This window comes from Hemitrygon akajei, chromosome 7 (genome assembly GCF_048418815.1).
Source record: "Hemitrygon akajei chromosome 7, sHemAka1.3, whole genome shotgun sequence".
NCBI lineage: Eukaryota > Metazoa > Chordata > Chondrichthyes > Myliobatiformes > Dasyatidae > Hemitrygon > Hemitrygon akajei.
The window spans coordinates 20127238-20152601 of NC_133130.1; the positions used below are offsets into that span (position 1 = coordinate 20127238).

The 25364-nt window shown below is 45.1% G+C and overlaps 1 protein-coding gene and 1 long non-coding RNA gene across 3 annotated transcripts in view; one reads left to right on the forward strand and one right to left on the reverse strand.

Moving 5' to 3' along the window:
- Positions 1 to 25364, reverse strand: part of smyd3 (SET and MYND domain containing 3) — a 998764-nt gene that overhangs the window by 215760 nt on the left and 757640 nt on the right. The gene's annotated exons all lie outside the window — the stretch shown is intronic.
- On the forward strand, positions 8392 to 13745 carry LOC140730272 (uncharacterized). The gene is made up of 3 exons (XR_012099552.1): positions 8392 to 9409; positions 11168 to 11271; positions 13045 to 13745. It is a non-coding gene; the product is annotated as an uncharacterized lncRNA (long non-coding RNA).

Below are 25364 nucleotides of genomic sequence, written 5' to 3' on the forward strand. Positions count from 1 at the left end.
ACACACAGACACACACAGAGATACATACACACACACACGCACACACACACAGATAACACACGCACACACACACACACATACACAAAGTATCAATTCCTTGTGAAGTGATTTCTATGTGGTGAGTTCCATTCCTCTGTGAGTGAATTAACAAGATGAACTGAAATGCAACTGGGCACATTAAGGTGGTCAGAGTAACACAGCCACTGCAATAAACTCAGGTTCAAGGGCACGGCTGAGTGACCGTCTGTCTCTTTTCTCATTGTAGATGGAAGGCTGAAAGGGAGAGGCACTGGAAGGGGGGAGGGCAAAGAGTTGTGTGTGTGTCAGTGTGTGTGAAAGGGAGAGAGAGAAGGGGAGAGGGGAGGGAGAGAGAGAAAGAGGAAGTGAGAGAAAGAAAGAATGAGGGAGAGAGAAGGAGGGATGGAGGCAGGAAGGAGGGGGGGGAGAGAGAGAGAGAGAGAGAAAATGACTACATTCTGCAACTGCCACAACATTGATTACTTTTAACCCTTACACATCCTTCTTCTGGCTTTCCTTAACCTACTGGAGTCTGCTAGTTGACCCCAGTCCTTGTTTTGACCCAGACTAAAACTCGCTGTCTCTGCCTCCTGAAACCTCCCCTTACTCTACAGCACATCGAGGTCTCTGAACTCCAGTTCTGGCTGCTGTTTTAGCCACTCTGCCAGTCGCTCTGAGCCTCCAGCTGCTGAACCCCTAACCGGGGCACTGATCGGGTAAATCGAGATAGACACAAGAGACTGCAGTTAGGCAGACCGTAGATGTCAGTGTCTTTATTCCTCGGAGTAGGAGTCTAGAGCTGGAGGACTCAGGTTTAAGGTGAGAGGGGGTGTGAATTGAACCATACAGTGGAATCTTCACTCAGGAGGTGGTGGTTACATGGAACGAGCTGCCAGAGGAAGTTGTAGAGGTGGATACAATTACAGTGCCTAACAGGAACTTGGACAGGTCGTTGGACAGGAAAGGAGAAGAGAGTTACAGGCAGAATGTGGTCAAGTGTGACTAGCATGGAGAGGAAACATGCTCAATATTGGCAAGTTCTGTGCCATACAGCTCCGAGACCCCACACCTAAACACAGAACTCCCCCTCTCTAGATTTCTCCACCCACCCCTCTCGCTATTGAGATCATTCCTTTAACCTCTATGATGATGCTGTACATCGACTGGGCTATTTCCTAGCTTTACTTAGCTACAGATTTGGTTCTTATGTCAGGCCCCTTGACTCACTTTCCTAATTCAGACCTTATATCAATGGGGGTGGGTACGGGGTCGGAAATTTTTTAACGTGCCGGCCCCAGCTTCCACATTCCAGAATTATATCTCTCTCATTGTTCTGATTCCCCTTCGCCCCACTTTTCTCAGCTGGAGCAGATTCCCCAGCCCCAGCTGAACAGCCATGTTTGCAGTACCCACAGGAGAAGACGGATAGCACTAGGGAGGCCATTAGCCAGTGCGTTCTCTTGCTAAATATTCCCATTCACACTTCATTACAGCCCGGAGGGAGACCATTCAGCCCATTAGGCTGCTCAGCCTATCAGATCAATGCTGTTTATAGAACTCCCCCCCACCTGTCCCCCTGTGCCTCTCTCGTGCAGTGTAACTCATTGGAGGGCTGGGTATGTGTGTAGGGAGGGAGTGTCGACACTTGCGGGCTGCCCCCAGCACATCTTCCGGTAAGATGGCGGAGCCTTTGGACACGGCAGCCTCTCAGGGACCAACCAAAGGTGCTCCTTTTTGTCAAACGTCCTTTTTATTTTAGAATTGCAAGACAACGCTGGACCCCGAGAACTTTGGGTGCTGCAGGACTGCTCGTTGGTGGAGGTGCCGGACCGGGTGCAGACCATGTCACTCACTGCCTGCCACAGGAAGGCATCGGGTCCGGTTGGTTCACGAAGGCGGCGTGCTGTGCCACTTTCTTTCTCACTATTTTGAACGTGCTGTGTATGTCTTGCACCTTAGTGTCAGAGGAACACTGTCTCGTTCAGCTGTGGCCATGTATGGTTGAACGGCAATTAAACTTGAATATGACTTAATTTGATTCGATCCTTCGGTGTGTTAGCTGTTAACACATTCCACTGTATGGTTCAATGTACACATAAATAAATTGGAATCTGAATGTCACAAGGAGAACATACAGACTCCACATACGCAGTATCTCAGGTCAGGTTTGAAAAGGATCTGTGACACAGCTACACTAGCATCGTGGCACCATATCTTCCCGGAGAGAGCCACCCCTCCATCTGTTCCCTCCCTCATTGCTACCGACCCAGACCGCCTTCATTCTGCGAGTCCAGAGGACATTCCTCCTTGAAAGCGTAAAACATTCCCTCATGAATGATATAAATGTCCTGATTGGCTGAGAAGGGGTGCAGAATATCATTTGTATGAATAAAAATTCCTCAGCACAGAAGAGTTTGAAAAATCACCCATTATAGTTCTGATTTATAGCAAGCATGTACAACGACAGAGCAGTGTGCAATTACAGATCCTCACGCTGTACCGGAGGCATTCACTGGTATTCGCAGAATGTCTCACCCACTGCTTTTTCACACCGACTGAAGCGGCAATTTAATCACCATCTCAATGACCTTCAAAATGGTCTTTGCGAAATTAAAAAATAATCATTACAAATGACTGCTCAAGGTTCAGAAAATGGTAACACATTCAGGCAATTCAACAAAGGAATTTAATTAGTGACATGCCGTTTCTCTTCTATTGAATGGCTGGAGAATTAGCTCCTTCGAATTCCTGAGACCTGTCAACATGTGTTGTGACAGATCAACAAGTATTGTGACAACATAAAATTACAGTGGTGGAATCACACAGAATGCTCAGCCCATTGTCTCCTCGCCACCTCTCTATACTGATCCAATCTCTCAGCTGTTGGAAACCACCTCTTTTTAATAATACTTCATATAAGGTTTGTACTTTCTAACAAGCTCATGTATTTTTCAGAAATCAGCATAGCAGCTACACTCACAGATGAGAGAAAAACTGCAGATGCTGGAAATCAAAGCAACACGCACAAAATGCTGGAGGAACTCAGCAGGCCAGGCAGCATCAATGGAAAAGAGTAAACAGTCAACGTTTTGGGCCCAAACCCTTCTTCAGGACCCATCTTACTCCTGGTGGCCATTGACACTTCAGGGGACAAGTTCCTCACTCTCTGATGTAAGGTTTCGACTAGTAAATGTTAACAATTCCTCGATCTGCTGAGTTCCTCCAGCAAATTGATCATTCCTTCAGATTCCAGCGTCTTCAGTACCCCAGGTCTCTGATTCTCCCTGTCTACCATATTAATTCTACATTACTTCAAGGGTAGTGAGGCGGAGATACGTCTCTACCAAAGGAGGTGTAAGATGCTCCTTCACTTCACTAGCCTGCCGGTCACCCTTGGGCAAGGCGTAGCCCGCCCCCACCCCGACCAGGGTCACATGAAGCCATGGGAACAGGTGGTGGATGGTCGTATGAGTAGCCGGTGCATATCACAAGTCCTGGTTATGCAACCACTGACGCCAGGCAGGCAATCTCTGAAGAGTGTTGATAATGGCTGGGGTCACCCGTCTTGTCAAGACACTGCCCAGAAGAAGGCAACGGCAAACCACTTCTGTAGAAAAATTTCCCAATAACAATCATGGCCATGAGACTATGATCAACTCAGTCAGGTAACAGACACATAAAGTTGATGATGACTTCACCTCAGTTGGGACCCCCATCACCCTCAGCTTCCCTTATCCAAGAGAAACAACCTATCCACTCCAGTGTCTATCATGGCTGCAACGTTCTAGCTCAAGCAACATCCTCGTGAATCTCCTCTCGTCTTCCCCTCAGTGCTTTCCAAACCTGTGTACAGTACTCCAGCTGTGGCCTAACCGAAGTCTTATGAGGCTGTAATTTAACCTCCTTGCTCTTATATTCTGTGTACCGGTTGATTAAGGAGGATATGGAGGAATTTAAGGTGGGGGGCTATATGGGAGGCAGGGTTTAAGGGTCGGCACAACATTGTGGGCCAAAGGGCCTGTAATGTGCAGTACTAGTCTATGTTCTATGAAGGTAATTATCACATGTGTCTTTTCTTCTGAGCTGCTGCCATCGTCAGGGATCCTTGGACAAGTGTGCCAAGACCCCTCAATACTTCAGGACCTGCTGGAGTCATTACCATTCAATGGTACATCCTGCACTTAATAATCCTCTCGAAATGAATCATTTCACAGTTTCCAATATTAACTTCCATCTGCCATTGATGCACCATCAATAACTCTCTGAGACGTGAGGCGAGATATCGGCTTTTATTGACTGGAAGAAGGAACAAGCAGTGGTTGACCACCATACTACATCCTGGAGACAGAGAGGCCGGGCTCAGACCTCAATCGCCTTTATACCGGGGTCTGTGGGAGGAGCCACAGGAGCAGTCAGCAGGGGGCGTGTACAGACAGGTATATGTAGTTCACCACAGCCATTTCCCTGTCTAAGCAACTAATCCAAATAATTCTGTAATCACAGGCCACCTCCTCACTGTCAGCCACAATGTTAATTATAGGTGGCCCCCATTTTTCGAACGTTCGCTTTACGACAGCTCACTGTTACGAAAGACCTGTTTTCGCTAACAAAGAGGATTTTCGCTTTTACGAAAAAAAGACGCCCGTTTTATACGTGTGTTTATCCCAAGAAGGACTACCATGACCATGAAGCCTTGTGCGTGCAGTTGTGTGTGCATATGCGTGTACATGCGGATTTTTTTTCTCCAAATCGATTTTGGCTCGCGGTCTTCCTCATTCTGATAAGTGAAACTACACTGTACATACAATATTTCTACTTTATATAGGCTGTATATTTATCATATCATTCCTGCTTTTACTATATGTTTGTGTTATTTTAGGTTTCCTGTGTTATTTGGTATGATTTGGTTTTGGGTCTGGGGACGCTCAAAAGTTTTTCCCATATAAATTAATGGTAATTGCTTCTTCACTTTTCGACATTTCAGCTTACAAATGGTTTCATAGGAATGCTCTACCTTTGGATAGCGGGGGGAAACCTGTATTATGTGATTTATAAACATATTAATTATGCTCTCACATAAACGTTCAGATCACTAGTCTGCTTGGCAACCAGGAAGTGTCCCAGCATCCACCCTTGTGGTACACAGGTGGTCACAGACTTGCACTCCACCATTATATTCTGCCTCCAATCATCAGCTCTGTCTCTGATCTAATTCTCCAATGAGACCTGGACCCCATATGGGCTCTAAAGGCTGAAACAGAGGGAATGTGGAAAGGATGTTTCTAATAGTGTGGGGGTCTAGCACCAGAGGGCACAGATTCTGATGAGGAGGAACTTCTTAACCATATAATCATATAATAATTACAGCACAGAAAGAGGCCATCTCGGCCCTTCTAGTCCATGCCGAATGCTTACTCTCACCTAGTCCCACTGACCCGCACTCAGCCCATAACCCTCCATTCCTTTCCTGTCCATATACCTATCCAATTTTACTTTAAATGACAATACCGAACCTGCCTCTACCACTTCTACTGGAAGCTCGTTTAGCCAGAGGGTGGTGAATCTGTGGAATTCATTGCCACAGATAGCTGAGGAGGCCAGGTCATTGGGCATAATTAAAGGAGACGGTAGTTTCTTGATTAGTCGGGGAGAAGGCAGGAGAATGGGTTTGAGATGAATAATAAATCAGCCGTGATGTAATGGTGGAGCAGACTCAATGGGCTGAATGGCCAGATTCTGCTCCCATGTCTTATATAACATATATCTAAGCTTTTGGATAAGTCTCCCATGTGTGACGACGTCATTCAGAAGTTCACATAGACGACATCAACCTCACTATCATAACTGACAACATTCGTTAGCAATTTATTAGAACGTAGAACACTGCAGCGCAGTAGAGGCCCTTCGGCCCACAATGTTGTGCTGGCCTTTTAACGATCCATGATCAATCTAACTGTTCTCTCCTATGTAGCCCATAACCACATGTAGTGTGTTCCAGGCACCCATCGCTCTGTGTGAACAACTTGCCCCACACATCTCCTCTGAACGTCCCCTCACCCTCTGGGCAGGTGATGGGGATAGGCAGAGAATAACATTGGAGATGGCGTAGGATTTGTGGAAATTTGGGGCAGCATGGTAGTGTAGTGGCTAGCGTAATGCTATTACAGTGGTTCACAGGTTCAAATCCGCCACTGTCTCTAAGGAGCTTGGGTTTCCTCTGGGTGCTCTGCTTTTCAAAGACGTACAGGTCAGTCGGTTCATTAGTCACATGGGTGTAATCGTGCGATGCGGGCTCACTGCCAGAAGGGCCTGTTAGCACGCCATATTCTAAATAAGTAAATACATGAATGGGAGCTTGATCCTCACACTCAGTGGGTTCAAACACCCAGTTTCCATGATGCCATGATAACGTAGCGGTTAGCATAACGCTATCACAGCTCAGAGTGTTCCAGAGTTCGGAGATCTCCTCAGAAGGAGTTCTTCCCGTGGAATGTGTGGGTTTCCCTCAGGTGCTCCAGTTTCCTCCCACGGCCCAAAGACGTACCGGGTAGGTTAATTGGTCATTGTAAATTGTCCTGTGTTTAGGTTAGGGTTAAATTAAGAGTTGTCAGGGGGTCACTGGGGTGGCAAGGCTAGAAGGGCTGGAAAGGTTTACTCCACGCGGTATCGCCAAATAAATAAATAAATATGGGCACATGTTGGTATCTCACTCACTTCCAATACACTGGTACCCTCCTCTCTATATCAGGGCAAATGGGAGAAGTGGTAATGCTCTCCTCTCTTACCATTGCTAAAGTCAGCTGAAGGAATGAGCCAACCCTCAGAGGGTTGTGATAGGTAGGGCTGGGTCCCTCATCCTCTCAGACATTTGAGCCTTCAGAGGAGCCCACAACAAGGCACCTTAGAAACAACACAAGCTTAAAAAAAAAGTCACTGGGTTCAAGTCTGGTGCACTCGTCAAGAATTTGAAGGTGACTAAATTTATTCAGATGCCCTCCCCTCAGGGCAGTGACCTGCCAAGAGCGGAACAAATCCTAGGGGACTACTGGAATGTCTGTCACCTGCTCGGCGTATTTAACAGCACCAGTGTTTCTGAGGAAGGTCACCTAACTCGCAAGAACTTTCAATTTGTTTTTCGACGCACTCAGGAACGGTGGGGTGAGTGAAATACCATGGAAATAACTCAGGCCGCCAACCAATTACCTTGATGAAACACGCATTAATTTGCATAATGTATTCTGACAGGATATGAAGGCTTCACATTCATAATTTATCAAATGTACACACACTTGGACAGGTTCACGTGTACTATTCTTTGTATTTTCCCTGTGCTATGGGGAGCGACACTGAAACACCTCCCAGTTATGAGGAAGAGTTCCTGACTGAAACAGTGACCAGTTTCTTTTTCCACGGCCCCAACGCATTGACGTAATCACAGCAATGGCACACCAGCAGCTATTCCTCACTAGGAGTTTCAGAAGGCTTGGTATGTCACCAAAGACTCTGGCAAATTTCCTTGGAAGGCATTCTGACAGGCTGCATCGCTGTCTGGCACGGAGGCTCCGGTGCACAGGATCAGAAGGGGCTGCAGACAAACCCGCAGCCCCTTTCAAGCATAGCCGTCCCCACCACTGAGGACAGCTTCAAACAACAGTGCCTCAAAAAGGTAAGGACCCTCACCAACCAGGACATGCCCTCTTCTCATTACTACCATCAGGGAGGTTGTACAGGAACCTGAAGACTACACCAACATTTTAAGAATGGCTTCTTCCCTTCTGCCATCAGATTTCCGTACAGTCCGTGAATCTATAAACGTCACCTCACTATTCCCCTTTTGCACGATTTATCTATCTATTGTCACTGATAGCAATCTTGCACTGTAATGCTACCCCGAAGAAACAAAATCCACTCATATGTGAGTAATAAACCTGATTCTGAGATTCTGCTTGACCAGATGAGTCCTTCCAGCATTTGCTGACCATCGTTCCAGAGCATCCTGACCTGGATGAAGTCCAGCTTGCCCAATCCGAACCCAACTACATGCTGGAATGGAATCCCACGTCAACCCCAAGGAAATGCACAGAACAGGACCCTGGTAAGGCTTGGTTCAAGCAGCCATCTCTTGAAAACTCCCTGTAGCGTAGGAGGTTGAGAGAAAGTACATAAAATCATCAGGGGCCTAGACAGGGCGAATGCACAGTCTTTTTCCCAGGGTTGGGGAATTAAAGCAGGGGTTTAAGGGGAGAGGGAAAGATTTAAAATGGTAAGCACAAGAGATTCTTCAGATGCTGGAAATCCGGAGTAACACACATTCAGATCTTGTTGAAGGGTCTTGGCCTGAAACGTCAACTGTTTATTTCTCTCCACAGATGCCGGCCGACCTGCTGAGCTCCTCCAGCATTTTGTGGGTGTTAGTGAAAATTTTAAATGGTTCTGAGGGGCAACTTCCTCACGCAGAGGGTGGTGGTGCATACGGCGGAACAGGCTGCCAGAGGAAGCTGTGGAGGCAGCTACGTGAACAACAGTTAAAAGCCACCTGGACAAATACACGGAAAGGAAATGAAGCAGCCTTACTTCATTAGGAACATTCTGATGAATTAGGCGATTCTGACGGACGTGGGCAAACGGGGGGGCTGGCTGAGATGGGCACCTGGTTCAGCACGGACAAGTTGGTCCGCAGGGCCCTGACTCCCCTGTCAATATAACCCTGGAGTCGGTTGCCACGAGCAACATCCCTCATGTCACCGTCCCACACTTCCCTGAACTGAAAACAACTGACTCCATTATAAAACAGGGAAATAAGCAATGATCTTGCTGAAAGCATTTGCATTAATCAGAGAAACAGTTTTTTTCTTACCAAAGAGACCTTAAATAAATCCCACCAGCAATCATGAGTTACTGCTTTGCTCTTGTGCAGAGGGGAGCTGGGGCATCGCACTTTAAAGCATAAACTGTGGCTAAATTATCCTGGAAAGGAGCTAAGCAGCAGTCACTTTTAGATCAACCTGACACATCTATCTGGAGGCAATAAGACCGCTGTCACAGTATCTGCAATATGTACAGAAGAGCAGCTTAATCAGCAAGGGGAAATGTAACAGCCTTGCCATGTATGGACCTGGGATGAAGTTGGTGAGACCAGCACACTACACAGAGCCCTGCCGCTCCCACACCCCCCCCCCACCACCACTCCTCCACTCGTCGCAAACAGATGGAAAAAAAACACTTCTGAGTTTATATAATGAGCTGTCAGCAGAGATTACCCAGAGGCCAGACCTGACCAGATAACTTTTTAAAAGGCTCTTCAAGGGGGCCAAGGAATTACGTGACAGCGTGATGGAGACGGTCCAGAGGGATGGGGGAGCATTCGAAGGGACGGTGAACAGTGAAACGGGTAAATTGGCTTATTATCGTCACACGTACCAAGTTGCAGTGAAACACTTTGTTTTTGCATGTCATGCGCACAGGCAATTTTATCGTATCAGCACTTCAGAATCAGAATCCCGCTTATTATCACTGACATATGGCGTGAAATTTGCTGTTATGGGGTGGTTAGCACAACGGTTCGCGGTGCAGGCAAGCTGGGGGTTCAATTCCTGACGCTGCCTGCAAATTCCCCCATGACCGCGAGGGGTCCCAAAGACGCACCAGTTGGTAGGTTAATCGGCACACACTCAACGATTCAGGAACAGCTTCTTCCCCTCTGCATCTGAATTCAGAACGGACAATAAACCCCTGAACACTACCTCACTACTTTTTTATTTCGATTTTTGCACTACTTATTTAACTATTTAATGTATGTATTCCTCCTGTAATTCATGTCTTTTTCTGTTATTATGTATTGTATTGTACTGCTGCCACAAAGACAACAGATTTCACAACATTTGCCGGTGACAGTAAACCTGGTTCTGATCCATTGTAAATTGTCTCGTGATTAAGCTAGAATTTAACTGGGGGGGGGGGGATCGCTAGGCGGTGCGGCTTAAAGGGGCGGGAGGTCCTATTCTGCGCTGTATCTCAATAAAGAAAGAAAGAAAAATACAAAATTGCTATCAGTTAAAATTTAAAAATAAATATGTAAATAAATAAATAGTGATGTAATAATGTAAATAAATAAATAGAAGAATAGTGAGGTATTGTTCATGGACCGTTCAGGAATCTGATGGTGGAGGTTCGTAATCTGATGTTCGGGAAACAATGAATAGGGGTCTTCAGCTTCACCGAGGTAGTACAAGGCAAAGCAATAACCGAACGCAGAATAAAGTGTCACAGATACAGAGTGCAGGTAAATAACAAAGTGCAAGGTCATAACGAGGTAGATTACGAGGTCAAGAATCCATCTTATCGTACTAGGGAACTTTCCAGTGGCTGATAATGGTGGGACAGAAGCTGTCCGTGAGCCTGGTGGTACGTGGTCTCAGTCTTTGGTATCCTCTGTCCGTGAAGATTAACGTCGGAGAATCAGGAGACAGGGTGGGAGGGCAGTGTTCAGAGTGAGAGTTAGGAAAAGCTCAGGAGGGATGGAGGATGGAGGGGAGACCAGAATGACAGAAGAGGCAGGGGGAGCAGGAGAGGAAGGCAGCTTGTTGGAGAGGACTGGGAGGTGTAAGGGAAGAAGAAGCTGAATTTCAGAGGAAATGGAGATATACTGGAGGTGATACTGAATGGAGCAGAGTGTGAAAGGGTTTCATATAAGGATCTAAGTGTTCCTAAATGCCTCTGATGTACCTGTCTCTACCACCACCCCCGGCAGAGAATTTCACACACTCACTACACTCCATCTTACTCTGACATCCCCCCTATATACATAGGGAACTGCCTGGAGTATTGATCTCGAGTTTAATGGTCAGATATCAGGAAAAGATAATCAGTGACTCTAATAATTAATTATCTTTTTAATATTTTCATTAACTATGTTGCAGTTCATAGAACGTTTACAGTTATGGGAGAGAGTATGGCCTTTCATCATGCCCTGTCAGGGGATCTTTGTACAAAGTGCGGCTTTCTGTAGTCAGTCTATAACAAGTCCCCCACATAACTTGTCCCTTACTGTCGTAATGCAATGTTGTCAGCTGTTGTCTTCTCAAAGCCAATTTATTATGAAATTATGTCTATCTCACCATATACTACCCTGAGATTCATTTTCTTGCAGGTATTCACAGCAGAACAAAGAAATTCCACAGAATCAATGAAAAACCACACACAAGCAAAGATTGACAAGCAACCTATGGGCAAAAACTAAGACAAACTCAGCAAGTACAAAATATATATATATAAATACCGTAGATTCCGGATTTTAAGCCGCTACTTTTTTCCCACATTTTGAACAGCTTTGAACTCTGCGGCCTTTAATACGAAGCGGCTAATGTATTATTTTTTTTCATGCCGCCGAAAACATTTTGCCTCGTAACAGTAGACCAATAAAATTGATGAGTAGTTCACAGAGGTCCAATGAAATTGTACGATAAATCAAGCGCACTTTCACAATTAAATTATTGTAAATCAGTCATTTGTACTCACCCTCATCAACATGGAAAACACTCGAAGAAAAGCATTGTGCTGCCTTTATGGCAGTTATTTAGTTTATAATATTTTCGCTTAGTAATTCATTTTCTAGTTAAAGTTAGAAGAGTTTTAACTATATTTGTTTTCTGTACTACATCGCGGGATGCTATGACGTCACACCCGGTTTCGCCGCGTCTTGTGGGGAAATACCGGTTTGCGATAAACGGGAAGGAGGGGGGCGAGCGGCGGAGCGGCGGAGCCAAAACGCTGCTTTTAAGTTAAAGGCGATCAATAACTTTTCCTGGTAGGCTGCAGTATATATATTTTTTACCAGTCGTTAGGAGATATTGGAATGTTGTTCAGTAAAGAAGTATACGCAACGTATATTTAAAAGTAGCCGCGTTACAGGCACGGTTCGAAAAAAAGCATTTGCAATATGTATTTGTTTATGTTACCATATGGATTTAATTAAAAGTTAAAAAATCCTCACGTGTAATATCTTTCTGTGTAAATATCTCATACTACAACGTGGGACACCTGCGGCCGAAAATCCGGTGCGGCCTGTACAAGTAAAAAATTGATTTTATTTCTAAAATTAGAGCCAGCGGCTTTTAATCAGGTGCGCTCTGTAGTCCGGAATCTACGGTAAATAAGTAAACACAACACACCGGTGCACCCTGTGAATATCCTGCCGCTCTCAGTCCCAACTCACGGACACACTCTCATCCTGCACTCGTCACTCTTCATCTTCTATTGCTTCTGTCTCACATATTTATACAACTGCTTGTTTTATTATAACAGTGTCAGTAACATTATACTGTCTTGTATAAACACTTTATGTCAATCTTCAGGCCATGTCACTCAGAGACTTTGTGACTGTAGGTGTTGGATTGTAACTATGTGTGCTGTGTGTGCTGTATGTACTGTGTGTGACTGTAGGTACTGTGTGTGACTCTATGTACCGTGAGTGACCCTATGTGCTGTGTGTGACTGTATGTTCTGTGTGTGACTCTATGTGCCGTGAGTGACCCTATGTGCTGTGTTTCACTGTATGTTCTGTGTGCGACTGTATGTTCTGTGTGTGATTGTATGTTCTGTGTGTGACTGTATGTTTTGTGTGTGACTGTATGTTCTGTATGTGACTGTATGTTCTGTGTGTGATTGTATGTTCTGTGTGTGACTGTATGTTCTGTGTGATTGTATGTTCTGTGTGTGACTGTATGTTTTGTGTGTGACTGTATGTTCTGTGTGTGATTGTATGTTCTGTGTGTGACTCTATGTTCTGTGTGTGACTGTATGTTCTGTGTGTGACTGTATGTGCTGTGTGTGACTCTATGTACAGTATTTTGTGGAACGTTGTTTTATTTCGCTGAATACATGTGTATGGTTGAATGACAGTAAACCTGAACTTGAAATAAATAATGCCAAGAATATGAGTTGTAGTGTCCTTGAAAGTGAGTACCCGGGTTGTGTTCGGTGATCAGTTCAGCGATGAGCAAAGTTCTCGCCGATTTTTTGTTTCAGCTTACCTGACCGACCATTACTCCGAGCAGGAAATTCTTCCATGGCCTGGAGACAGCGCGGCAGTTTAAATGTTCAGAGCATTCAGGCGGCGTGGCAACAAAGGCTGTGTGCACGGGAGCATTTCAGTTGCTGCATGGCTGCACCCCCACACGGCTTAGAGAGAACGGTGGTGCTGCGGCGAGTGGCGTGATCCACGCCGGTTCAGGAGCCGAATGATTGAAGGCATGATAACTGTCCCTGGTAGCGGAGAGAAGAGCGCATGGCGTGGATGGCTGGCATCGTTGATGATGGAGGCGATAGAGATGTGTCATGTGACCTGTCCTCTACAGGGCTGACCACGTTCTGCAGCAGCTGGCTAACAAGGTGTCAACTGAGCGGGTTTCTGTCAACAATCTCACAGGCTCCCCTTTTAGTGATTGGTTCAGGGTGTAAAACCCTTCCCCCCTTGTGATGAACTACATATACCTGTCTGGACACGCCCCTCTGCTGACTGCTCCTGTGGCTCCTCCCACAGACCCCTGTATAAAGGCGATTGGAGGCACTGCTCCTCCCTCAGTCTCCAGGATGTTGTGTGGTGGTCTCTTGCTGCTAATAAAAGCCATCGTTTGCCTCCTGTCTCTGAGAGTTATTGATAGTGCATCACCCCTCCACCATCGCAATCCTCCACATATTGTCTGAAGGGTGCTTAATACAGCTTTAGGATTAGTAGCATCCACCATTAAGGACTCACACCAAACAGGAGATGTCCTCTTCTCATTACCATCATCAAGGAGGAAGTAGAGCAGCCTAGGGGAACACTCAACATTTTAGGAACAGCTTCTCCCCCTCCACCGTCAGATTTCTGAATGGTTCATGAACCTGAGAACATTAGCTCCCTCTTCCTCTTTTACGCTACATATTTTTCATTGGAACTTGCAGTAATTTTTATGTCTTGCACTGTACTGCTGCCCCAATTGTACTGCTGCCCCAAAACAGCCTTTTTCGTGACATGTAGTTTTTTTACACAGAGAGTGGTGAATGTGTGGAATTTATTTATTTTTTTATTGTAACTTGTCATCATTTTAATATCTTGCACTGTACTGCTGCCACAAAACAACAATTTCACAGCACATGTCAATGATATAAAACTCATTCTAATTCTGAAGTGTGCCCGTGGTTCAGAGTAACAAAAGTAGAAGTACCGTAATTAATTTTTAGGCAATTAAGCCTTCTATGCCCGCACTTGGGGATTCTGAACATTGCCCACCGGGCCAACCCCACCAACTCTACGCCTAGTGTCTTACAAAGCTCTGTTTAATGTCAGCTACATTCAGGAACTCACAATGCCATAAGGAACTTCTGTTAGATTACTTTTCAACAGGGTGGAGGCGAAATGTGTAAGAAAACTGTGAAAGAGCAACAGTGGAGGAAGGTGGCAGGGAGAGTATGTGAGGAAGAAAGAGACAGACAGACAGAAATGGCTATAGAAAGAGAGAGAGACAGACAGAGAGGTAGAGATACTGAGGGGCAGACAGAGAGTGGAAGAGAGGCAGACAGAAAGAGAAAGCTTCGGAAAACAAAATGAAATGCATTGTTTGCGTTAACGACCAACACAGACTGAGGATTGTGTTGGGGACAATCTGCAAGTATCGCCATACTTCTGGCACCAGAATTTACTGATCCTAACCCGTTTGTCTTTAGAATGTGGGAGGAAACTGGAGGCCCAGGAGAAAACCCATGCAGTCACAGGGAGAATGTACAACCCACTTACAAAGAGCTGCAGGAATTGAATACTGGTCACTGATCGCTGATGGTGTAATAGCATTGTGTTAATCGTAATAAGAGGGGGGGGAAGGGGGGGGAGAGAGGGAGAGAGAGAGAGAGAGAGAGAGAGAGAGGGAGGGAGAGAGAGGGAGAGAGAGAGAGAGAGAGGGAGAGAGAGGGAGGGAGGGAGAAAGAGAGAGAGAGAGAGAGAGAGAACGAACAGGAAACTACACGATAAATGGTGTGGGATATTAACGTGCAAAGTAACATTTGATGTGGAGAAGAAAGTAGCGGGTTTTAAGACAATGCACGGGCACCTGGTTTAGATTTGTTCCATTTGTGACAAGTAAGCTTGTCGTGTGACACCAAGGAGCAATCAGGGGAAATTATACAGAGAATTAAAAGTGCCAACATGATGGAGGTAAAAGGGTGTTGCCTATTCTGCATAACTAGCTTCACATCCAAACTGAGTAACGACAGTTTTTGGAGCATTTTACAAAGGTCATACAAATCTTTCAACAAGTGCCACTGCAGTGAGGGAACAAGACAGCGAGAGCAATGTTTAAATGTTACAAACAGTTTCCCATGACAGAAGCCATTGTCCAATTCCCTTTAAACAGCAGTAGGAATGTCTGTGTCAAATGCACCAATTTAGCCGAGCTGCACACAAATATTTCCTGGACCCAGTTATTACCAAAAGCTTTGCAGACAGTTAAACTGATTTCATAACCAGCATCTGCAGAAGTTTACCCTGAGGCTGACGGTGTATATTACCAGCACTTTGGTGAGGTGGAAGGAATGAAGCATTTGGGATGGATTTGCTGCGTATCTCAGTAACTTGCCTAATTAGCCCCTCAGGCAGAGGTAAGGACATCCTTAGTGGCCTAAGATTGGTGGGTAGAGTCCTTCCTATTCAGCAGATATGGCAATTCAGTTCCAAATGCTGGAGTACAGGATTAATTATGAAAGAATCTGCCAGGTGGAATTTAAGCCATGACCCTTTGGGCCAATGCCTAAATGTTCTTGCCTTCTTGAGCAAAGAAGGTGATACTCTACGTAGAAGTGTGGCTTCTCACGTGCCACGCAGAACAGCAGGACCCTATGCCTCAGTCCGTCCACTCTTAATACCTTCAATCACAGTGTTGTTACCTTGGAACTCAACCATTACAATGTGCCCCTGGCTCCATAAAATCTCAGCTCCCTACTGCCTTCCATTCATCTGATCTCCTTCGCTCATAACCCATGTGTTGGTTGAACTACGTTGACTCCCATTTAAGCAATCTTCAGTTTTACACTTCAGATTTATTTTATTATATCTGTCTGCCTACTTATCTATGTATTTAAAGTTCAAAGTAAATGCATTATCGAAGTACATGTATGTCACCATACAGTACCCTGAGATTCATTTTCCTGTGGTGACACTCAATAGATCTATAGAATCAATGAAAGCCCATCCAGCTAGAGTGCAGAGACTACAGACTGTGCAAATGCAAAAAGAGGAACCAATGATCATAAATAACTATGCAAAAAATGTCGGGAACATCAGATGAAGAGTTCTTGTAGGTTGTGGGAAAAGTTCAATGATGGGGCAAGTGAAGTTGAGTGAAGTTATCCCCTTTGCTTCAAGAGCCTGATGGTTGGGGGGTAGTAATTGTTCCTGATATTTATCTCTCTGTCTCTATACTTATCACACATACATTGAAACATACAGTGAAATGCGTTTTACGTTAATATTTAATGCAACTTAATGATGCAGTAGGGGCAGCCCACAAGCATCGCCACACATGGCCAGGTAGCACGTCCACAAGTTTTATCAGAACACAAGCAACAGCATGACAAGCCCTTCTCTCACCCTTACATCCACTCATCCACACACATGGACAGGCCTTCAACCCCAGGACAAGCTGTCTCCAGGCTTCTGACCTCCAGTCCTTGGTCTCAGATGTGTAGGCTCACAGACATCGGACCTCCAACCTCCAATTCTCGGCCTGGACTAGCAGACATTGGACCCCTGACCTCCGAACATGCCAACCCAGAGGCCTCAACCTTCAGGCTTTGACCTCCAGACTAGCTGACCTTTGGACTTTGACCTCCAGCTTCAACCTCTGGACTTCAATTGACCTCTGCATATCAACACCAGGACTCTCTTGGATGAATTCTTGATTTTGTCTTCAATCAGAAGAAGAATGGGTTTATGTTACTGATATATGCTATGAAATTGGCTGTTTAGCAGCAGCAGGTGCAATGCAAGATACAAAAATCATAATAATTTCCAGACTAAGTAGATATTGCAAAAGAGGAATAGCAAGATGGAATTCATGGGCTCAAGGACCATTCAGAAATCTGATGATAGAGGGGAAGAAGCAGTTTTTAAAATGTTGAGTGTGTGTTTTCAGGCTCCTGCACCTCCTTCCCAATGGTAGTAACATGAAGAGGTTCATGTCCCAGATGGTGAGGGTTCTTATGTACACTGCAGAAAGTTGTAAACTCATTCAGCTCCATCATGGGCACTTGCCCCCATGGCATCCTGGACACCTTCAAGGAGCAATGCCTCAAAAAGGCAGCGTCCATCATTAAAGCACCCCCCCCCCACCATCATCCAGCACATCCCCTCTTCTCATTGATACCATCACGAAGGAGGTACAGGAACCTGAAGACCCATACTCAATGATTCAGTAACAGCTTCTTCCCCTCTGCCATCCGATTTCAGAATGGACGTTGAGCCCATGAACACTATCTCACTACTTTTTTTTCTCTTGTTGCACTAATTATTTAATGAAACTTTTAAATGTGTGTGTATATAGTGTATATATAGATACCTACTGTAATTTACAGTTTTTATTACTATATACTGCTGCCACATAACAACAAATTTCATGACAAAGGATATGATTTAGTCAGAAGCAACACGAGTGAATCTGCAGATGCTGGAAATAAATAAAAAACACAAAATGCTGGCAGAACTCAGCAGGCCAGACAGCTGACAACATCCAACTCACAGACCTCCGTTGATACCCCTGCCCCCCCACCCTTACCCCCATCCCTATCTATTATTTTAGTCTGGTTCTCTTTCTCTCTCTTTTTCCCCCCTCACTATAATCTCTCCCCTCAGCCCTACCTTTCTTTCTCTTTTATTTCCCATAATTCTCCACCTTCCCCCTAGCCCATTTCCCTCCAGCCTATCACTTCCCAGCTCTCTACTTTATCCCTCCCTCCACTTCTTATCCCCTCTCGACCATCCCATGTTACTTCACTCCTGATGAAGGGCTTCGGCCCGAAATGTCGTTATTACCTCCTCCCATAGATGCTGTCTGGCCTGCTGAGTTCTGCCAGCATTTTGTGTTTTTTATGATTTAGTCAGATCTTGTTTCAGACTATCCATGGGAGATTTTGTTCCTTTAAATGCTCTTTCTAAGTTCAAGTTGTTATATCTCTTGTCTTATTGAGGACAGATAAGACAAGAGGAGAAAGGATGCCTAGATTTGATCTAAGGTGTCCCATCATGAAATGAGTCAAACTAAGACTGGATTAAAGATCTTAAGACTGCTTGAAACTGGAACAGATTTGATCGAGGTTTCTTCAAGTCACGTAGGTGTGATGTCACTCCCACTCACTGACAAACAAATCCGATTTAGCACCTTAACACTCACGTGCCAAAAGAAATTATAGCTTCTCACAGCAATAACATCACACTGACAACTCAACACCAAAACGTCATCACCACTAATCATAATCCACCACAACACGTTTGTACGAAAATGACAGCTATCTCAACAGTTCCTTTGTAAAGACAGCAGGCAATGAAATGGTACAGTGCTGGTACTGGATAGTGAGATTTTAATTCTGGAACAAGGGTTTCACCGAGAAGGCATGAAGGTCCCTGATGAAGGAAGTAAAAAAAATTCTGCTACAAGATTATTGTAATTGCCCAATGAGCTAAACCCAGGCCATGCCCTCTTCACACTGTTACTGTCGAGAGGAGGTACAGAAGCCTATAGGCACGCACTCAGCAATTCAGGAACAGCTTCTTCCCCTCTGCCATCCAATTTCTGAATGGACATGGACATTGAACCCATGAACACTGTCTCACTACTTTTTTTATTTTCTTTTTTTTTGTGCTACTTATTTTATTACAGTATTTACTGTAATTCAGTTTTTTCTCTATATTTATTTATCATGTACTTCATTGGACTGGTTTCAAGGTTGTCAAGCCGAGGAGTGCTAGTGGGGTCAAGCTCCAACTACCTAAAAATGCTCCTCACGGCATGCGCCTCAAATAGCCTCTGACACCTCATCTACCGTCTGGGTAGCCTCTAGCCTGGTAGTAAGAACATTGAGTTCTCCAATTTCCGGTAATTCCCTCCCCCTCCCCCTTCCCCTATCCCAGGTCCCTCTCTGCCTCTCTCCCCTTTCAACTTTCTGCTTCTTTATCTCTACAGTTCTTTCATGCTTATCCCCCCCTCCCCCCTTTATCTTTCCTCTGATTGGTTTTCCACCTGGCACCTCTAAGCCCTACCCCCTCCCCTATCTCTATTACTGGGCTTCGGCCCTCTCTTCCCCCCCATTCCTGATGAAGGGTCTCAGCCCAAAACGTTGGCTACTCTTCTCTCACGGATGCTGTCTGACCTGCTGAGTTCTTCCAGCGTTGTGTACGTATTCTTTGATCCACAGCATCTGCAGTTGTATTTTTATGTGAAGTTCAACTCCTGGCCTTCTCGTGTGGCTTAGCCTCTAAGCCCGGTGGAACTGTTTCTACTGACAGGAGAAGGGGCGAAGGCGGATCCTGGCGCCTTAAAACCAGGGCTTCGGGTATATGGAGCTCGTCAACCTGGGAAGGTAGCCCATCTAAGAAAGGGAAAACTCTGATTTCAAACCTCCGCTGCCTTGCGGCCATACCCACTCATGGGAAAGGCTTCGGGAGTAAACCCTGAGGACAAATCTGGAGCTGGAGTCCCTAAGGCAGTCCGACGTTGCCTTCAACCTTGCTCTGGCAACTCCTGTGACAACACTGGTGCCCTTGGACAACATCGGTGGTGTAGAGAGGGGAGACTTGCAGCATGGGCAACTGCTGGTCTCCCATACAATCCTGCCCAGGCCTGCGCCCTGGAAACTTTCCAAGGCGCAAATCCATGGTCTCTCGAGACTGACGGATGCCTCCACCACTTCATTGTACTGCTGCCTTAAAGTTAACAAATTTCACAACATATGCCGAAGATAGTAAATCTGCTTCTGATTCTGAAAGGTTTTGGCCCGAAACGTTAAGTGTACTCTTTTCCATAGATGCTGCCTGGCCTGCTGAGCTCCTCCAGCATTGTGTGTGTGTTCCTTGTATTTCCAGCATCAGCAGACTTTCTCTTGTTCCTGATTCCGAATTACTTGGTTATGCATAAACTCTGGCTGAGACTTCAATGAACTGCCAAGGGCTCCATAGCTATTGTACAAATGAGAAACCCATGCTCTTAAATGACCGTAAGTTAGAGAAATTGATGTTCATTTCATTAGGTTAGAGGCTACACAAGCAATATGAGGTGTTGCTCCTCCAACCTGAGAGTCACCTCATCGTGGTAGCAGAGGAGGCCAAGGACCGACATGTTGGAATGGGAATGGACAGCAGAATTTAAATAGCTGGCCGTCGAGAAATCCTGCTTGTTGCAGAGGGAGCAATGGTGCTCGGAAAAGTGATTTCCACTCCCCACCGCCCTGAACAACCTACAGTGGCATGCAAAAGTTTGGGCATCCCGGTCAAAATTTCTGTTACTGTGAATAGCTAAGCGAGTAAAAGATGGCCTGATTTCCAAAAGGCATAAAGTTAAAGATGACACATTTCTTTAATATTTTAAGCAAGATTACTTTTTTATTTCCATCTTTTGATCTTTTGCAGTCTCAAAATAACAAAAAAGGAAAAGGGCCCAAAGCAAAAAATTGGGCACCCTGCATGGTCAGTACTTAGTAACACCCCCTTTGGCAAGTATCACAGCTTGTAAACGCTTTCTCTTGTAAACTCTTAGCCAGCTAAGAGTCTTTCAATTCTTGTTTGGGAGTTTTTCACCCATTCTTCCTTGCAAAAGGATTCTAGTTCTATGAGATTCTTGGGCCATCTTGCATGCACTGCTCTTTTGAGGTCTATCGACAGATTTTTGATGATGTTTAGGTCGGGGGACTGTGAGGGCCATGGCAAAACCTTCAGCTTGCGCCTCTTGAGGTAGTCCGTTGTGGATTTTGAGGTGTGTTTAGGATCATTATCCTGCTGTAGAAGCCATCCTCTTTTCATCTTCAGCTTTTTTACAGACGATGTGATGTTTTCTTCCAGAATTTGCTACTATTTAATTGAATTAATTCTGCCCTCTACCAGTGAAATGTTCCCTGTGCCACTGGCTGCAACACAAGCCCAAAGCATGATCGATCCACCCCCGTGTTTAACTGTTGGAGAGGTGTTCTTTTCATGAAATTCTGCACCCTTTTTTCTCCAAACATACCTTTGCTCATTGCAGCCAAAAAGTTCTATTTTAACTTCTTCAATCCACAGGACTTGTTTCCAAAATGCATCAGGCTTGTTTAGATGTTCCTTTGCAAACTTCTGACACTGAATTTTGTGGTGAGGACGCAGGAAAGGTTTTCTTCTGGTGACTCTTCCATGAAGGTCATATTTGTGCAGGTGTCGCTGCACAGTAGTGCACCACCACTCCGGAGTCTGCTAAATCTTCCTGAAGGGCTTTTGCAGTCAAACAGGGATTTTGATTTGCCTTTCTAGCAATCCTACGAGCAGTTCTCTCAGAAAGTTTTCTTGGTCTTCCAGACCTCAACTTGACCTCCACTGTTGCTGTTAACTGTCATTTCTTAATTACATTACAAACTGAGGAAACGGCTACCTGAAAACGCTTTGCTATCTCTTTATAGCCTTCTCCTGCTTCGTGGGCATCATTTATTTTAATTTTCCGAGTGCTAGGCAGCTGCTTAGAGGAGCCCATGGCTGCTGGTTGTTGGGACAAGATTTGAGGAGTCAGGGTATTTATAAAGCTTTGAAATTTGCATCACCTGGCCTTTCCTAATGATGACTGTGAACAAGCCATAGCCCTAACAAGCTGATTAAGGTCTGAGACCTTGGTAAAAGTTATCTGAGAGTTCAAATCTCTTGGGGTGCTCCTTTCCTTTTTTTTTACTCTAAAATTGTACGAAACAAAAATAATACACTAATCTTGCTTAAGATATTGAAAAGAATGTTTCATCTTTAACTTTATGACTTTTGGAGATCAGTTCATCTTCTACTCACTTATCTATTCACTGTAACAGAAATTTTGACCGGGGTGCCCAAACTTTTGCATGCCACTGTATGCATATTGGGTCTACATAGAGGATTCCTTTTTTCCTGATGTGACGAACAACACCACAAGCCACAACAAACCTGCGGGGAGAGATGGTGAAAGCAGATCAGGGACACTTGATTAACAGTTGGTTGCTGCTGGTCATAATTCATCTCCAGTGCCAGTTCTCTCTCTCTCTGCGTGAATTCACAGTTTACATAAGCATGTTTGTTCATGCCTGCAAGTTCCTTTCCTCTTAATGCTCAATTAGAGAATCAAATGCTTGATGGCAACCAAGAGATAGATAAGGCGAGGTAAACATTTCAGTGGTGTGGGCACTGGCGATAGGACTCTACAGCTGAGTGCTCCGTTGCTCAGCTGCACGCTAGTTGCTCCTTGGGTGTGAACAGCAAAAATCCAGTCACAGTACAGCAACTGGAAATCCGCTCAATCACCAGTTTTAGGTCGACAGATTATGGTAAAACTACACCGTGTAACCTCCAAGAGGACCACAACCTTGTCGTAGGGTTTGGAGGCGTGCGTGCCTCAATGACCCGGAGAACTACGTTTGCTGGAGTCAGGGCTTCATGCTTTGGCTCTTGGTAGGGTCACCGATGCCAAGCAGGTCAAAGGGTAGAGGCCAGACTGAGAGTGGTCCAGGTTTGGGGGTTCAGCTCAGGGCCAACAACCCTGAAAGGTGAATCAAAATTGTTACAGAAACAGCAATGAAGGATCCTTCTACATCTGAATGTGACAGTATTCCTGAGTCTCCACCCGGAACTTGCATGGCTGACAGTAGTGAAAACTGAAAGGAGGCTACTGGCATGATGAAGAGAGCCCTGAACACCACCAAGACCAGGACCAAAATTGGATTTGATGGCCGAGGACAGACAGAGATGGAGGACCTTCATTGCTGCCTTAAACACCAGCAGCAAAATGAGCAGTGAGGTAAGGCACCCTGTAAACGTGGCTGGTGAACAGGATCGAAAGGGGCTGCAGAGGGTTGCGGACTCAGTGGGTTGTGCCATTGTGGGTGCAGGCCTCCCCACCATTGAGAAATCTTCAAAGAGGCGATGCCTCGAAAAGCTGGCATCCAAGATTAATGGCTCCCCACCCTCCCCCCGCCATTCCCACCATCACCCAGGACATCCCTCTTCTCATTGCCACCATCAAGGAGGAAACGCAGGAGCCTGAAGACACGAACACAGTGTTTTAGGAGCAGTTTTTCCCATTGGCCAGCAGACTTCTGAATGGTTCGTGAGCAGTTCCTCACTATTCCTCCTTTGGGCAATCTGCCTATCTAACTATCAATCTATCTACTTAGTGAGTTTTTATGTCTTGCACTGTACTGCTGCCACAAATAACAAATTTTATGACATATAGAGTTTTACTGACAATGGTGGGTGCTTGAATTGAATTGAACTGACTTTATTTCTTAAATCCGTCTCATACATGAGAACTGGAACACCCTGCCAGGGGTGGGGGTAAATACATCAGGGGCATTAAAGAGACTCTTAGATAGGAACATGAACGGAACAAAATGGAGGGTTAGAGAGTCATAGAGTCACATAAAAGTACAGTGAAGAAACAAGCCCTTTAGCCCATCTAATCCATGCCGAACCTTTTAAACTGCCTAGGCCCATCAACCTACACCCAGACCACAACCCTTCATACAACCGCCAATAAATGTACCTATCCAAACTTCTCTTAAATGTTGAAATCAAGCTTGCATGCACCATTTGTGCTGGCAGCTCATTCCGCACTCTCATAACCCTCTGAGTGAAGAAGTTTCCCCTCGTGTTCCCCTTAAACTCTTCACCTTTCACCCTTAACCCATGTCCTGTAGTTGTAGTCGCTCCCAACCTCAGTGGAAAAAGCCTGCTTACATTTACCCTAAATGTTATTTGGGAGGGTAGGGTTAGAGTGATCTTAGAGTAGGTTATAAGGTCAGCAGAAAGTTGTGGGCTGGAGCTCCTGTATTGTGCTGTACTGTTCTATGCTCTAGATGTCAGTGAACGTAAACCTGATTTTTATTCTGGCTTCCTTCAACTGAGGCAATAAGATGAGACTCGGTCTGTGAAAATGTACCCTGCACTGAGGAGGCGCATTTATCCAACTTCCTGGACAAAACTTATTCCTCAGGCAATGGATGGTTAACTTCGGCTTCTGGGAGCTTGCTGTGCAAAAGCTGGTTGGTTCCTTTCATAACTTACAGCAGCGGTCATATTTCTACTCGTTCGTCTGCAAGCTAATTCAAATTTGAAAGGAGTCACGCAAACACAACAGAAATATTTGTCGAAAGATCGTCAGCCCAGACTACTGTTTCTGTCTCGGAATTCCAGTGTCTGCAGCGTTTTGCTTTTGGATTCTACAAAAGAAAACGGAAGTCCTTTTTAAAGCAAGTGAGGTATCAATTAGTGGCTCATTCTTCTATGATATGGCAAATTAGGCTTATTGGAGTAATCATCTAAAGTACGAAAGAAGAAGCCCAGGTGGAACGGTATCATAGTGATTAGTTCAATGCTCTTAGTGCCAGCGATCTCCGATCATGGTTGAATTGAATTGAATTAACTTCATTTCTTACATCCTTCACATACAAGAGGAGTAAAAATCTCTATGTTACGTCTCCATCTAAATGTTCAATGTGTAATCAGAGTAATTTATAATAATGTATAATAAATAGAACAGTCAATATTAGAAATACACTCAAATCAGCCTGAGTTCATCAGTCTGATAGCTTGGTAGAAGAAGTGGTTCCAGAGCCTGTTGGTCCTGGCTTTTATGCTGCGGTATCGCTTCCCGGATGGTAGCAGCTGGAATAGATTGTGGTTGGGGTGACTCGGGTCCCCGGTGATCCTACGGGCCCTTTTTACACACCTGTCTTTGTAAATGTCCTGAATCATGGGAAGTTCACATCTACAGATGCGCTGGGCTGTCCACACCCCTCTCTCCAGAGTCCTGCGATTGAGGGAGGTACAGTTCCCATACCAGGCAGTGAAGCAGCCAGTCAAGATGCTCTCAATTGTGCCCCTGTAGAAAGTTCTTAGGATTTGGGGGGCCCACACAAAACTTCCTCAACCACCTGAGGTGAAAGAGGTCAAAGTATGTATACAATTTACAACCTTGAGATTTGTCTCCTCACAGACAGCCACACAAGAAAGGAACCCAAAAGAACACATTATAAAAAAGGCCGACGAATATCCAACGTGCAGAGAGAGAAAAAAAAAACAGAGTAAAAAAAAACTGTGCAAACAATAAGAGTGAGCAAATAGTGTT